The sequence below is a fragment of the Drosophila ananassae genome (assembly GCF_017639315.1).
Source record: "Drosophila ananassae strain 14024-0371.13 chromosome Y unlocalized genomic scaffold, ASM1763931v2 tig00000186, whole genome shotgun sequence".
Taxonomy (NCBI): Eukaryota; Metazoa; Arthropoda; class Insecta; order Diptera; family Drosophilidae; genus Drosophila; species Drosophila ananassae.
Window position 1 is genome coordinate 92,068 of NW_025319096.1, and position 14,590 is coordinate 106,657.

General features: G+C 34.1%; 1 long non-coding RNA gene across 1 annotated transcript; it reads right to left on the reverse strand.

Annotated features, from left to right (window-relative positions):
* Positions 1 to 3,449: 3,449 nt before the first annotated feature.
* On the reverse strand, positions 3,450 to 3,761 carry LOC123258259. Its single transcript, XR_006508006.1, has 2 exons — positions 3,668 to 3,761; positions 3,450 to 3,606 (listed from the first exon to the last, which is right to left on the reverse strand). It is a non-coding gene; the product is annotated as an uncharacterized LOC123258259 (long non-coding RNA).
* Positions 3,762 to 14,590: the final 10,829 nt, after the last annotated feature.

The window sequence follows — 14,590 nt, forward strand, 5'->3', positions numbered from 1 at the left end:
GACAGCTCCTAAAGCATAATTACTAGCATCAGCAGTTAATTCAAATGTTTTTTCAAAATCTGGATATCTAAGGATTGGATCATTTGTAATTAGTGTTTTTAATTTTTCAAATGCTTCAACGTAATTATTATCTTTGACATTTATTTTTGAACCCTTTTTAAGGCACTGGGTCATTGGTTTAGCAATTTTTGCAAATTCTCTAACAAACTTTCGGTAAAATCCACAAAGACCAATAAATGATTTAATTTGTTTAGGAGTACTTGGAATTTTAAAATCGTGAATAGCTTGAATTTTATTTGGGTTTGTTTTAATTCCTTCAGTAGTAATTATATGGCCTAAAAATTCTGTTTCTCTTTTCATGAATTCGCATTTATCTAATTGAAGTTTAAGATTGGATTTTCTTAATCGGACGAAGACTTTTTGAAGGGACTGAATATGTTCTTGTAAGGAGGTCGAAAATATAATAATATCATCTAAATATACTAGGCAATGAGTTCCTATTATATCGTGAAGAATATTATTCATACATCGCTGGAATGTAGCAGGAGCATTTTTAAGACCGAAAGGCATTCTAGTATATTCATAGTGTCCTTTCTTGGTGGAAAAGGCTGTTTTTTCAATTGATCTTGGGTCCATTTCAATTTGATGGAATCCCTTTGCCAGATCTAACGTTGTAAAATATTGACATTTTCCTAACTTATCTAGTATTTCATCCATATTGGGAATGGGGAATTTATCGTCAATAGTTATCTCGTTAAGTCCTCTGTAATCAATAGCCATACGAAATTTTGGAATGCCCGATGCATCCATTTTCTTGGGTACTATTACTATAGGACTACAATAAGGAGATTTAGATTTGCGGACAATACCTTGTTTAATCATATCTGCTATTTGGTTTTCTACTTCATTGTCATAAATATAGGGATAAGTATATGGTCTTCTATAAATGGGATCTTCATGTTTAGTTTTTATTTTATGTTTGATTTCATTTGTGAAGGTCAAATTGTCACCCTCATGATACTGAATATCAAAGAATTTGGACATTAGAGAATGTAGTGCCGATTTTTCCTCACTGTTGAGATGATCATCTCGAATATAACTAGTTTTTAGTTCTGTTTCCAATGCGTAAATGTGTTCTTCATCCTCTAACATGTTTGTATAATTTTTGTTATGTTCCTTTATTATATTGATCATTGGAAATTCGTAATTATTTAGTTTAACAGTATTCTTTCCAAAATCTATTTGGGCTGATGTAAGGTTTAAAATATTACGTCCTAAAAGAAAATCGTAATGATTGGAAAATTCTTTGACAAAAAATTTTTGTTTTGATTTAAATAATTTTGGAATTATAAATTCAATGGATTTATTCAAAGTGACTGAATTTCCTACTGTTTGAACTTTTATATTATTCTCTTTAATTGGATATTTTAAAAAATTTTCATTTATTAAACTTATACTGGAACCTGTGTCAATAAGGCAAATGCATGGTCTATTATCAATTTTTATTTTTATTGCTGTTGTGTTTCTTCCGAGGCTTGTGTCTGAAAATTTTCAACTATTTCCATTGGTTCTGGTCTATTCTGTTGGTCTAATTGTTTTTGAGGAACATTAACAGACCGATTATAATTTAGAGAGTTTTGACCTGAAGGATTTTGAGAGTATCTATAATTATTATTATAGTTTGAATTAAAATTTCTATTTGAATCAAAAGTATTTTGTCTTTGTTGATAATTATATGTCCCACGATTATTATAATTTTGACTCCTATTGTTTCCTACATTCTGATTAAAATTTTGGTTTCTGTCCCTTTGATTATTATTAGAATTATTAGTATTAGAAGTATTAGATGTGGAGACCATTGGTATATTATATCGATTTTCAACACTTCGGGAAAAATTATATATATCATCATCATCATAAAGACCTACAGCTTGAGCAGCTTGTTTTAATTTAGTTGGAGTTGATATATCGTATTTGCATATAGATATGTACACTCGTAATGGTAATTTTTCACGAATTACTTCTGCTATATGATCACCTAATATTCTTGAAAATATAACAGTGTTTGCTGCATTATTATCCAGACTTAACTTATTACAAATTTTACTTGTCTGTTTGTCTAAATCATCAATAAACTTACGTAAACTATTTTGATATTTAATTTTATGTAAATCCATGATCATGAGATGTGGGGGTTTTGATGAGTTGAATTCACTGATGAGTAAGGTTCTTAATTCATTCCAGTCCTGGGTTGAATTCCTAAGAAGAATTGTACGTGCAGGTCCAACGATGAGGTTTAGGATAGCTCCTTGAATGATTTCATTCTGAGTAGACGATGTTGTTTTGTATTGGGTAATCAAGTTATCAACACTTTTTATAAATAGTGCTAAATACATTGTATCACCATCAAATTTGTCAATTTGTTTTAGTTGCATGAAGAAATGATTCATATTGCTGTCAGACAGGATGTGCCTTGCTGCAGCTGATGTGGATGCTTGTTCAGATTGCATTTTAAAGTTTATTTATTTAATTTGGTATATATATGTTTAAATTGTCTTGATTATATTAATAATTTTATTTTATTTGTTTATTTCAAATAGACATTAGAAATCCTCATTCGTGATTTAACTAATGCTGAGTTCACTGGTATTAAAAATGTTTTTATTTAATGTTTATTGCACTTCACACTAGAAATCCTCATTCGTGATTTCACTAATGTTTAGAAATGTTTATAGATTCGTTTTGCGGATACAATAAATTCGCGATGTATTTAGTTCGATACTTAAAACACGCGAGGATAATTGTATCCTACCGACTGCGCCAATTATATGTTTTAATTCCCGATTTAAAATAAAAAAAATAAAAATTAGGATTTTTATTTTATAAGTTTTATTATTAAATTCAAGAATGAGTTATAAAGATATCCTATTGGATTGATCGTTGATTATAAACTGATTTTACAAATTCAATTTTCTTATAACTATAGCTTTTATCGGTGACAGCGACGCTGGCAGCATAGATGGACTTTGGTTGAATAGTTTTGATTGGTCAGAGCTTTATGCTGACATGTAGGTTCCCAGGATGGGCACTTGTTTATGAATTTGGAGCAAAAGGGGTTTGATGTTTACGTCTACTGTCGTCGATAAAGGCGTGTGAATGGTTTATGTCTATGTTTATGTCTGGATGCCAATGATAATGCTATGGGAAAGGGTTTGTGTCTAGCCTATTTGAATTATTCCCACAGTAGGCTCTGGAATGTTGTTCATATACGATTTGATAGGTATGGCAGGGTATACTGGTTTTATGGGGGATTCGTTATCTAGGGTATTTGCAGATACATTAAGTGTATCTGTGGATACACTACTTGTATATATACGTATACCTGTACGATATTAGAAATCGCACTGGACTGTTTTACAATATATATATGTAGATTCTTTACATTTTTACTAATAATTGGCGGAGACCTGGGGTCTTGATGGGTGGAGTGGGTGAACCGGCACTGATCCAGGTGTGGGGAAAGGTGTTGAGATTGGAGCGGTCGGTTATATTATTTTTTTTTTTTGTTTTGTTGTTTTTGTATTATTATTCGGCCTCAGAAATCGCCTTAGAAAATAAAAGAAAACGTGTGAATATGATTTCGGCTGGCAAACCCGAAAATAATTACCTTATTCAAGGCTAGGGTTTTCCGCGATTTAATTTATTCACTTTATTGGCTTCTATAGCCTCCGATGGTGATATATTTCACAGATTTTAATTGTTTGTTTTTTTTCTTTTTTTTAAAAATGTGTGGGTGATCTCTTGCACGTGATTCTCTAGGTATGTATGTATATGTACATAAGTAAGTATTGATTAGCTTGACTGATTAGCTTTACAGCTCCAAAGCAAAAGAATTAGGCCACTGCTTAGTAAGCAGCTGCAGACTAATGTCAAGGTATGTACGAATACATAGGATGCAAATTAGAATGAATACAAAAAAAATTTGCTACCCCCTATCGATAAAAGTGGAGAGTTTCGTTAAGATTAGACGTTATTCTAATCTAATTTTTTTTGAAACTCGAATGGGCAGCACAGGTGACCATTAAAACCACAGATAATCTGTCGAGTAATCCGGAGACAGGATTAGCTGGAATTAGCATTTTATATCTTTGGCATGATAAGTTCCAAGTTCTTTTCCATTAAATTTCGTAAATAAAGGGCCTAACTTTTTATTATAGTTTTGACTAAAGTTACTCAACTGGAAATTTCTTTTAAACACTTCTTGGCCTTCTTTAAACGACACAAACTTGCTTCTCAAGTTGTACTGTTTTACATTCTGTTCATAAGCTTTTCGACTATTTGTTTTTATTTCCTGACGTAACAATAACAGTTTTTCTTGCCGATCCATTGTAGGAGATTCTTCGAGAAGTGATAATTTGGTTAATAATCGGTCCTCTTCAGCGTGGTTAATCATATTGAAACCAAAAAAAACTTTATAAGGAGAACATCCAAGAGACTGATGTAAAGCTGATCGTAAAGCGGACGAAATGCGAGTTAAATTCGCATCCCAGTCTGTTTGATCATTTTTGAGATAGGAACGAATAGCTGCAATTAACGAGCGATTAACTCGTTCAGCTGCATTGCTTTGCGGAGAATATAGCGCGGTAAAAATGTGTCGAATTCCAAACTTAGTCAACATCGCTTCAAATTCTTTCGCTTTGAATTTTGAGCCGTTGTCACTAACAATAGACTCTGGAACTCCAAACTCACAAAAAATTCGCTCTTCTAGAAATGTGTTAATAATTCCTGTAGTAGCTTTCTTTAACCGACAAAGCCAGTGATATCTACTGAAATGGTCAAGTACTATAAATAATCCAGTATTGCCTCTTTTACTATGGGGATATGGGCCGAGAATCAATATATAGTCTTTGAAAAGGACGTATGGAAATACTTTGTTCTCCCATTGGCGGTCTTAATATTTGGTTAGGGGCTTTTGTCTGTTTACAAACTTCACAGTTCCGAATGTAATCTCTGACTTCTTTAGATAACCCTGGCCAAAAGAGATTGCGACGCAAGCGGTCTATAGTTTTTTGCATTCCGCCGTGTGCAGACACAACACTATTATGAGCTTGCCAAATAGCTTGGGCTCGTAATGGTTCTGGAACCCATAGTTTCCAACTATCAGCTTCTTGATCTGGATTACCAGCATGCTCCGTTCGGATATACACAAATTTTTCGTGTATACGTAAATCTGGAAGTTTATCTTTATTCTGCTCTACTTTCAAATGAAGTTCGACATAGTCTGACTCCATAAATGCTGGTGAGTCTAAGTCAATTTCGGGTCCTATCATCTCTAAACTGTCTATGGATTCCTCACACATTCGAGACAACGCATCTGGAACGATATGATCATTCCCTTTACGATGAGAAATGGTAAATTTAAATCCTTGCATTTTATCAAACCATGGGGCGACTCTTCCCGTGGCACTTTTTCGTTGTTTTATAAGCCATGTTAGACTAGAATGATCGGTCACTACTTCAAATGGTTGCATTTCTAAATACCCCCGAAATCTTTCGATGGCTGCAATAACTGCTAGACATTCCCGCTCTGTTACACTATAATTCCTTTGAGCCTTAGACAATTTTTTTGACATGTATGCGATCGGTCTTTCTTCTCCTTCGTCGGATAATTGCACTAACACAGCCCCAATGCCAAAATCACTAGCGTCACAATGAAGAAAAAACTTCTTGGTAAAGTCAGCATTTTGCAAAACGGGTGCGGAAGTAAGTTGGACTTTCAATTTTTCCATGGCTTCCTGCGCTTCATTCGTCCAGGTGAACTTTCTACTTTTTCTTAACAGTTTTGTCATAGGAAATGACAACTCCGCGAAGCTAGCAATGAACCTACGGTACCAATTACAAATTCCTAAGAAACCTCTTAATTGTTTAATGTTACGAGGAGCCGGCCAATTTAGAATACAGGATATTTTTTCCGGATCCGTAGATATTCCTCCATTTCCAATTATGTAACCCAAGTAGTTAACTTTTGTTACACAAAAATGGCTTTTCCTAACATTTAACGTTAGGTTTGCTTTGCGAAATTGCTGTGCAATTCATACAAGGACTGCTAAATGGGATTGAAAATCATCTGTAACAATACATAAATCATCTAAATATCCGAAAACACAGTATCGTAGATCTGGTGGAATAAGATCATCCATCAGACATGGTTGACGGTGCGTTGCACAGACCAAAAGGCATAACTTCGAATTGAAATAATCCTCGACCTGGCACTGTAAACGCTGTTAAGGGTTTAGCTTCCTCGGTCAATTCAATCTGCCAATAGGCATCTTTTAGGTCCAGTTTACTAATAATATTTGCCTTTGGAAGACGCGAAAATATTCCCTCAATACTTTTTAGTGGGTATGCATCTTTCAGAGTAACCTCATTTAATTTTCGAGCGTCCAGACAAATTCGGACTTTATTTGGTTTAATAACCATTCGAATGGGTGAGCTCCATGCACTTTTAGATGGTGCAATCACTTTAAGTTCTAACATACGATCAATTTCAGTATATAAGACTTTCTCCACAGCTGGACTAATAGGATAATGTCTCTGTTTAACAGAAGACGCATTTCCCGTATCTATATGATGTTTAATTAAGAACGTTCGCCCCAAACCTTGTTTTTCGAAATTGGGAAACATTTCTTTAACTGCTTCTAATTGCTGAAGTTCCATGGCAGTCAACGGATATTGATCCTCTTTAGGGATGTTAAAGTCCTGCCCACTATCTGCTGGCTCAATGGATCCCACTATTCCGGGCGCTAATTGAAACGTTCGCCAGAAATCAATTCCGAGAATAAGACGCTGTGCAATTGTCGGAATAACATAGATTTCCACTTCCTTTTCTTCTCCTTTATATCTCATTGCTACTTTTAATATGCCTGAAACTTGATGTGGTTTAGCATCCGCCGTTTTAACCTGGGATACTATTGATTTATATCAACCTACACCACTAAAGTCTTGTTTTGCTAAATCCGCTCCTATACAACTTATATTTGCCCCAGTGTCAAGTAATCCCCATTCTTTAAACTCTAAAAATTCTACACTAGCATAACTTCGGTTATCCGCATTATTTTGAAATATCGTAGATATTAATCTATGTTGTTTCTTACAAAGGTTCTTATTAGACTTCTGCATGAATGCACTCATTTGTGGCAGAACAGATCTGTACAGTAGTGTAGTGTATTCAAAAACACTGCACTCATTGTTTACTGTACAGTATACTCTATAGGTCACAATAAGAAAGCACAACATTTTCAGTGTACTCACTTCGATTGTGAACAGTATTTGATTGTACTTTTCGATAGTGATTACTACATTTGTTTTTTTTTTTTAACACTGTACATCTGTTATGTCAACTGTGTACAACTGTACAGGTGAGTGCAGTAATTTGTAATAAGTGGACAAAAATGGATTCTAAGGAGAATCCTGATCCTGTTCTGCAGTGGTGGTCAATAAATAAGGAGCGTTTTCCTCTGCTTTATCAAATTAGCTAAAAGGCATTTTCTGTTGCCAAAAATTTGATTTGCGAAAAACGTGCCACCACTGAAGACATGGTAAACAAAATAATGTTCCTTCATTCTAATATTGATAACTTAAATGTAGATAATTTAATAACATAAAAAAATTATTATAATTAGTTTAAATTTAAATATAAATAAGTTATACATTTTTTATTTTATAATAAATACATTTAAAATAAAAAAACAAATCAATTTTTTAATTGGAAATACATACACATGAGAACTATACATATATGTGTGTATATACCAGTCATGAAGTTTCACTCACTGTACAGTAAGTCAACTGCACACTAAAACATTGTACAGTACGTTGACTACTGCACACCAATTTTACTGTACTCATTAACAGCTGTACAACTATGGAATGGGTGAGACTACTGTCAATCAAAACAGACAATACTACTCTATTCACTCACACCCAAATATACTGTGTACAAAAAATAGTGTACCCACATTTAGAATAAGTGATTCATTTGTCGTTTTGGATGCATTCATGCAGAAGTCTGGTTCTTATAATATTTCTTTATACGAATCGAATTTCTTTTTCGAGGGATTATCTTTTCCGAAAAAATTCTATCTCTAACCTTATAATAATTTTTTAAACGTCAATACGTCAACAATCTTGCCAATAGTGTCCAGTTACTCCGCAATTCCAACAAGTTTTGTTAGACGGATTTCTATGTATAGCCGCGATGTCTACGCTGTTGTTTTCGGATTTATTTTCCTCAATCTCCTCTACTGCATATACACGATAAGGTCCTCCCTCTTTCGGTTTCGTTACGTAAGCCAGAAGAGATCGCCCTGCTTCTTGTAAAAAGTGTTCTCTTCTTTGTACTAGCCGTCTTAGATGATCGATGGAGTATATTTCTTCAAATAATAATCTATCTTTCATATCAGTAAGTAAATTTCCCTGGACTAGTTCGATTAATTCTGATTCCTCAAACTCAACAGATAGCTTATCCATGAGTTTGCAAATCGCTTCATAATAGGTGTCAAATGTTTCACCCGGTTTTTGTTTTCGAGCTCGAATCTGTTCACGCAGTTCTGTTTTTGAACGATTCTCTTTATATTGTTCACGTAACCCAGAGCAAAATTGATTCCAAGTAAATGTTTCTGTTCGTTTATGAAATCTCCAGAACCATGAACTAGCTTTGCCTGTTAAAAGCTGATGAACATTTTTGGCCATTGCCTCAAAATCATTATTAAGGTGTTCTCGTGTTAACACTTTAACTCGATATAAAAATTCGTCAACAGATAATCCTTCCGCAGTTCCTTCGAACCGAACTCCCCATTTTTGGATAATATCTGCTACATTGTTGTTTCATAATTTTATAAGTGTTGGAATAAATAACAATTCAGCAGGAATGCAAAAATGAAAAGTCTATAACTCCTCTAAAGAATGAAAAGTCTATAACTCCACTAAAAATGGTCCGAGTTGACTGAATTTTGTTCTGTGGTCATAAATTAGAGAGTGAAACAGTTTGGCATTAAAACTTTTTCAAAATACTTTTTGAACTGGCGGTACCAAAATATGACACTTTTGGGGTCGGTAGGGGGCGTGGCACAAATTTGAAACAAACGGGGCCTGCGTTTTATTTGCAGGAGTCATCGTGCCAAAATTTAGAGCAGTGTCGCTTATAGTCTTTAAGATCCACGAGTTCACTCGGACAGATAACACAGGCCAACAGCAAAAAATCTCCACGCATAATTTTACCTGCTCCGTATCCTTTAGGCTCCCCTGAACCAAAGTCCAGAACAAACATAGGTTCTATCACCCACCGTTTCCGCGGTACACCTAAGAGAAGAAATTGATCAAATTTTACCATATATTGAATTATGTAGGCCGTGAAATGGCTACGACCATCATTTTTTCCAGTACATATAATTTTTGAAATGTATGTGTACCAACTAAAATTAAAAAATGGTATCTAGCAGTTACCATATCTTTGGAATACTCATCCAAAGTTGAAATCTCAGATTTTCTACGTTAATTTTTGGTCTTCTATGATTTTTCCCCAAACATTTTTCTATGGAAGATTTTTATTTTCTTATTGAAATCAGTAGATCATACCATGTTTTAATTTTGGATTTAAGGAAAAACTCGAAATAATTTTATTGAATTTAATATAGGTGGTTCAACAATATTTTCTTCAATTAAATTGGAGTTTTTAATCTCATATTTTCAAAAAGTCATGGCTATCTACAACTTCTTTAGCTTTACTTTACTAAAGCTTTACTAAACAAGCTGAACCTGCAATAGATACGTTTTGAATATAGAAACAGTTTTAGATAGCCATGACTTTTTGAAAATATGAGATTAAAAACTCCAATTGTATTGAAAAAAATATTGTTTAACCACCTATATTAAATTCAATAAAATTATTTCGAGTTTTTCCTTAAATCCAAAATTAAAACATGGTATGATCTACTGATTTCAATAAGAAAATAAAAATCTTCCATAGAAAAATGTTTGGGGAAAAATCATAGAAGACCAAAAATTAACGTAGAAAATCTGAGATTTCAACTTTGCATGAGTATTCCAAAGATATGGTAACTGCTAGATACCATTTTTTAATTTTAGTTGGTACACATACATTTCAAAAATGATATGTACTGGAAACAATGATGGTCATAGCCATTACACGGCCTACATAATTCAATATATGGTAAAATTTGATCAATTTCTTCTCTTAGGTGTACCGCGGAAACGGTGGGTGATAGAACCTATGTTTGTTCTGGACTTTGATTCAGGGGAGCCTAAAGATTATGGAGCAGGTAAAATTATGCGTGGAGGAAAAAAAAAGTTGGAAATTGTCGGCCTGTGTAATTAGAGACGACAATAACAAAAAAGAAAGGAGTACGCATCTTTTTTACCCAAACTTTATTTTACCTATCAAAGTATAGATTTCCCAACAAATTTCCAAAAAAATTTTAGGTTTCATAATTTTATAAGTGTTGAAATAAATAACAATCCAGCAGGAATGCAAAATGAAAAGTCTGTAACTCCTCTAAAGAATGAAAAGTCTATAACTCCTCTAAAAATGGTCCGAGTTGACTGAATTTTGTTCTGTGGTCATAAATTAGAGAGTGAAACAGTTTGGTATTAAAACTTTTTCAAAATACTTTTTGAACTGGCGGTAGCGAAATATGTAACCTCCTGCCTAGCTGTATCCAGCTACTGCATAACGTACTAGGTACTCGCAACGGGACTCTTATTAATGGGGAGCTCTGTCGGGAGATGGGGTGGGTTTTTTGCTAATACCAGTACATAAGGTTACTTTAAGATTAATCAAAGAGTCCCTACTGTAGCTAACTGTCCACTCGATCATGGAGAAGCAAAACTCAAAAAGAAAAAAAAATTACCTCAGAACACTCGGGTTCATTGACCCCAAGAAGATAAACGGAATGATTGTATAATTGCAGGTGGGAGGAAGAAAACAAAAAAAAAAAGGAGGAAGTGTATGTGCCGACACAGCTGTTAAACGTCGGACACTGTTTCTTTACCCACCCTACCTTGGTCTTTAGAACTTTATTTTTTTAAGACCCCAATGATTACACCTACTCACATTCCCAGGTCACAGAAAGAAATATATATATAATAATGGTAAATTACTATATATTAAAAAAATCATAATCTTTCTTCATTGCTTAAATTTTAGGTTTAACAATTATAAGCGAATATCCTATATATATAATTCAAAATACTCTTGACCTAACTCATTATAAAAAAAAATAAAATTCAACAACAATGCATGAACGTTAGATTTTAGACCGAGCTAAGAACGGGGCGATCAGCAAAATCAAAACAAACCAGCCTTGCGGTATGTCAGCTTATCTGCTGGGCAGATATGTAGGGGTTCATATGATTATTCCTAAATGCACGGCAACATAGCAGTTGAGTTTACTCTTAGAATTGAATTGATTTTACTCTTTAAATGGAATTTATTTATTTTTTTTTTTCTCTTTATAATTTTAAGGTTTACGCTTTAGCATATTGATCTTTTAGATTTGCATTGATTTTTACTCTTTATAATTTTAAGTTTTAAGCTTGAGCATATTAATCTTTCAGATTTTCATTGATTTTACTCTTTATAATTTTTTTTTTTTTAATTAATTTATTTATTTTTTTTTTCTTCATTTAACTTTTCAAAATTTCAACTAAAAATCTTTTAAGAATTTTAACCCCGCTTAAAATTTTCTTTGTTTTTAGATATTGGTTTTTGGTTGGTTTTCACTCACCCCAATTTTTGTTGATCCACGATGAAGGCCTTCATTTTGGAGTCGGGTATCTGATGCTGTTTAGTTTCAATAGAGGTTAAAGTTCTTACAACTAAGTTACAAATAAAGTTATATGCTGCAAGCCATTCCTTAATTACAATATTTTTTTTTTTCTTTTTTTTTTTTTGTGTTTTTCTGCTATCTAACGTCACATTTCAATGGTTGGGTTATTTTTAATTATACAATTACAATTAGACTTAGGTATTTAATTTATTACTTCATTATTCTAATTTTATCGAGGTGACTTCATATTATTATTTTTTTTTTTGTTGTTTTAAATTCATCAGTAGTTGTTCATCAGTAGTAGGGTTTTTTTTTTTTTTTTTTTTTTTGCAAACTTGATCAACTTTTAGAAATCTGTATGATGCAGATTTAATCGTAACAGAATTACTTAAGCTATTCGAAGACCTTTCTTATTTGCTAGGCCCTCCGAAGATATATATGTATATATACGTATACCTGTACGATATTAGAAATCGCACTGGACTGTTTTACAATATATATATGTAGATTCTTTACATTTTTACTAATAATTGGCGGAGACCTGGGGTCTTGATGGGTGGAGTGGGTGAACCGGCACTGATCCAGGTGTGGGGACAGGTGTTGAGATTGGAGCGGTCGGTTATATTATTTTTTTTTGTTTTGTTGTTTTTGTATTATTATTCGGCCTCAGAAATCGCCTTAGAAAATAAAAGAAAACGTGTGAATATGATTTCGGCTGGCAAACCCGAAAATAATTACCTTATTCAAGGCTAGGGTTTTCTGCGATTTAATTTATTCACTTTATTGGCTTCTATAGCCTCCGATGGTGATATATTTCACAGATTTTAATTGTTTGTTTTTTTTCTTTTTTTTAAAAATGTGTGGGTGATCTCTTGCACGTGATTCTCTAGGTATGTATGTATATGTACATAAGTAAGTATTGATTAGCTTGACTGATTAACTTGACTGATTAGCTTGACAGCTCCAAAGCAAAAGAATTAGGCCACTGCTTAGTAAGCAGCTGCAGACTAATGTCAAGGTATGTACGAATACATAGGATGCAAATTAGAATGAATACAAAAAAAATTTGCTACCCCCTATCGATAAAAGTGGAGAGTTTCGTTAAGATTAGACGTTATTCTAATCAAATTTTTTTTGAAACTCGAATGGGCAGCACAGGTGACCATTACAACCACAGATAATCTGTCGAGTAATCCGGAGACAGGATTAGCTGGAATTAGCATTTTATATCTTTGGCATGATAAGTTCCAAGTTCTTTTCCATTAAATTTCGTAAATAAAGGGCCTAACTTTTTATTATAGTTTTGACTAAAGTTACTCAACTGGAAATTTCTTTTAAACACTTCTTGGCCTTCTTTAAACGACACAAACTTGCTTCTCAAGTTGTACTGTTTTACATTCTGTTCATAAGCTTTTCGACTATTTGTTTTTATTTCCTGACGTAACAATAACAGTTTTTCTTGCCGATCCATTGTAGGAGATTCTTCGAGAAGTGATAATTTGGTTAATAATCGGTCCTCTTCAGCGTGGTTAATCATATTGAAACCAAAAAGAGCTTTATAAGGAGAACATCCAAGAGACTGATGTAAAGCTGATCGTAAAGCGGACGAAATGCGAGTTAAATTCGCATCCCAGTCTGTTTGATCATTTTTGAGATAGGAACGAATAGCTGCAATTAACGAGCGATTAACTCGTTCAGCTGCATTGCTTTGCGGAGAATATAGCGCGGTAAAAATGTGTCGAATTCCAAACTTAGTCAACATCGCTTCAAATTCTTTCGCTTTGAATTGTGAGCCGTTGTCACTAACAATAGACTCTGGAACTCCAAACTCACAAAAAATTCGCTCTTCTAGAAATGTGTTAATAATTCCTGTAGTAGTTTTCTCTGGAGATCCAGGAGCGAATGAGGGCGGATGCTACGGTATCGGCTTGCATGACTTCAATAGCGATGGCTTCTGGCCACCTCGTGTACCGATCTATAATGGTGAGGCAGTATCTGTACGGGCCAGATTGTGGTAGTGGTCCAATAAGATCCAGATTAATGTGCTCGAATCTTTGGTTGGGTAGTGTAAAGTTTTGAAGAGGTGAGCGAACGTGACGGGTGATTTTTGATCTTTGGCAAGGAATGCAGTGTTTTACGAACTCGGAGATTTCTTTGTGCATGGAGGGCCAAACGAATCGTTGTTTTAAAAGTTTTATAGTTGCCTTAACTCCACCGTGTGCAATGTTATGTACCTTCTCGATGATTTTGTTTCTAAGCGGCTGTGGTATGAAAGGCCGTTCGCTAGAAGTAGATATATCGCAAATTAGTGAGTGATGTGTATGAGGAATATTTACTGCTTTTAACTGAAGAGAGCTGGTGTTGGAATTGAGTAGTTTTTGAAGTTCTGGGCAGCGTAATTGCGCATCGCTTATTTCATTATAATTAATGCAATTATCTCCGATGGCTTCGATGCGGGAAAGCGTATCTGCGGTTGTATTTTCGTCTCCTCTTACGTGTGTTATAGATGTGGTGAATTGTCCTATGAAATCCAATTGGCGAAGTTGTCGCGGGGATGCTTTTTCGGGTTTTTGATCGAAGGCGTATACTAAGGGTTTGTGGTCTGTACGGATGTGAAAAACCCTGCCTTCCAGCATGTGGCGGTAATGTTTTATTCCGAGGTAAATTGCTAGGAGTTCCCGATCGTATGTGCTATATTTTCGTTGTGTTTCTGAGAGCTTAATGCTGAAGAATCCCATTGGTTG